Genomic DNA, 3,134 nt, shown 5'->3' on the forward strand with positions numbered 1-3,134 from the left:
GATTTGCTGGTAGTCTTTTTGTTAAATAAGATCCTAATTAGGAAATGTTCATTGGTTTGGAAGGCCCTCTGTAAGTGTAGTTGAACTCATGACCCCTTTCATCCACAGTTCAAACTGACAAGAATTTGTGATGGCGACAAGTTAAAAATGTTTTCCAGCTTACTGAATTCCCTTATTATTACCTCAGAGGAATTGCTCTGTGCAATGAAAATGTGCAAAGAAAAGCTGAAGAATATTCTTTTGTCTGTCCATCCACCTTTATACTTTGTTATGGGTGTTTTAAGATTAGAGAATAATCTTAAAAAGCATACAGATGCACCTTGATCTGTGTGTCCGTTAAGGTCATTTGAAAACAAAATCAATGGTTCTTATGTAGAATAGACCATTTTTATGTGCCTTTGACTTCTGAGAACGTATAGGCTCTTCTTCATATAATTATTTTAGAGTCTTCCCCAACACACACTCTAACCCCTTACTTTTGTGGTGTCTCACATGTTCCTTCAAAGATCTGGCCAGGGCTATCCACTGAATCTCTACCACAGTCTGGACCTTTTTGTCAAAAATACCTAACCTGCTCTGAAGTGCATCTGGTCCTCGAATTTGAACTTGGTTGGTTTTTGCCTCCAAACTGCAGCAAGTGAATATACATTTTCCTAAAAATAGAGGGTATGGAGTTTTGGGCGTTAGTTGTCAAATTTACTTGCTTTGCCACTGGGGACTTTTGATTTGCTGTGTAGAGGATTTTTGTTGTTGGTTTGTTTGTTTATAAGTCAGAAATGGGTTACCTCACAGTAAGGAAAAGGTATTTTGATTTTTCCAACTTTAATAATAAGCATTTCTAGTGGTGTCTAGTGTGACAATCTGAGGGACTATTATCAGTATGAATCTGGGAGACTGACTGAGCCCTAGAGCACTGCTTTGGGATGATCTTACTTTCCCCATTTATTTATTTAACTGTTTGTAGCTAATTTATTGGAATCAGATCTTTTCTAAAAATCACAGATAAACTTTTTTAAAAAATTAAACTAATAATCACTGGATACACAAATGGAAAGGGACGTCTGTAATGACAACCACCCTCATGGGTGGTTGTAATGCTTTAAGCACTGCCTCTTAAAATATTATACAGAAACTTCTAAATAGTTAAATAGAGCCTAAGTGCAAATCCTATAAATTATGTTTTCTTGCAGGTTAATTTCACTTGTTCTACTAGTTTTTGTGTTCTAGTTTTGATGAAGCACAGGTTTAATGGAAAGATCCTAATTGCCAGTTTATGTAAACTTTATGAAAATTGTAAACTGTTTAAATTATGGTGTAAATTTCTCTCCTTTTAATAGTAGTAGCAGTACATTATTTTTATAATAGCTATTTAGCAATAGCCTACTAAAGGGGAGTTGCTATTAAAAACATGAATTACTCTCCTAAGTAAATTGAAAAAGTTTCTTGTCTGAACAAAATTGGACAGAGTTACCATTTAACTAAAGATGTCACGTTTTGTGGGTAATAGTTTATGAACAGAAAACTTTATGCAAGAGTATCCATTCCAAGGTCAGGATGTGATGGTGCGTGCCTATAATCCCGGCTACTTGGGAAATAGAGACAGGAGTATGGAGGTTAGAGTCCAGGCTTGGAAAAGTTCGCCTGAAGCCCTACCTCAAAAACAAACTAGCCAGGCTGGCGCTGCTGGTTCACAAATATAATCCTAACTACTTGGGAGACAGAGATCAGGATTGAAGTTTGAGGCCAACCCGGGCAAATAGTTCACAAGAGTAGCTCAAAAATACCCAACACAAAAAAGGGCTGGGAGGGTGGCTCAAGTAGTAAAGCACCTTGCCTAGCAAGGATGAGGCCCTGAGTTCAAACCCCAGTGCCACCAAAACTAAAAGCAAAAGGGAAGGGGGACTTGACTCAAGTGGTAGAGCACTTGCCTAACAAGCCAGAAGCCCTGAGTTCAGTCTACAATCTCTGAAAGGAATCAGAATGATTCTGTATTATCTGTTTACTGTTTATCCCTTGATCTTTAACAAGTCTGTGACCTTGAATAGAGGAAGAAGCCTCTCTTTTCTGCCTGAGACTTGCAGGAGTTACTATCTCACTGGCACCCAGGAGCTAATGCTCTTTTCTGCCACCCTGAGGACAATTTTAACAGAATGGTCACTTGCAGAGGTTTTCAGCCCCATGAAGGGAAGAATCCTAGTACAACATTGACAATGTGCATTTTCTGTGCACAAAATGGAAAGGTGTTCTTCATTTCATTCCCTCCCCCTGCAAAGCTGCAGAAGGCCTACTTGAATCAAGTCTGCTGTCCATATGTTGACATTTTCTATTAAGAACTTTTTAATTTCCTACATTTCTTGGCAAGCTTTTTTTAAGACTGTGCCCCCACCTTTTGAAATATAAAAATGAGGAAGAAGAAAAGATCAACACTAAATTCATAAAGTGGAGCAGAAACTTTGCCATTCTTTACCATTTAAGGTAACATTTCAGTTCACCAGATCTGAAATTTATATGATTTTGTCCAACTCCCTAAGTTGTCATCTCAGGTAATTTAGATGCTTCAAACAGGAACTACATTCTGGTAAGTAAATGGTAGGGTTATTGGATTTAACAGGTGGGGAAAGAAGAAGGAGAGAAGAGTAAGAGATGGTGACTATACCCATAATAAGGCTTTATATTAGGCAAAACACAGGAAATTAGACCCTGCTCTTAAAAAAGTCACAGTCTTCCTAAGAGTTTTTAATTTTGTTTAGATGGAGCACCACTTGACAATTTAACTTACTACTTTGGTATTTAATGATTCTTTGAATTAATGATTTTTCTAGAAGGAAGGTTGAGATTCCCATGGTACTGAGCCTTACACACTCCAGAATTTATTAATAGCTATTAAATTTTTTATTCAAAAGCATTATGGTACTTTTTGTTTCTTATGTAGGGTAGATAATGTTGAGATTATTCTGAAATTGTAGAATTGTGGGAGATAGCTATTAAACTTATAAGAGGTCCTCATCCCTTATTAGAAAAAGTTCTCCAGTAAGTTATACCTAAGAGGAAGAATCAACGTGGAGGGAAGTGGCTAGAGATAGTGCCCATGTGACATCACTAGTCAAGTCTTCTATTTCAGAGTATTACTTTAT

Source organism: Castor canadensis, chromosome 10 (genome assembly GCF_047511655.1).
Source record: "Castor canadensis chromosome 10, mCasCan1.hap1v2, whole genome shotgun sequence".
In the NCBI taxonomy this organism is placed as follows: Eukaryota; Metazoa; Chordata; class Mammalia; order Rodentia; family Castoridae; genus Castor; species Castor canadensis.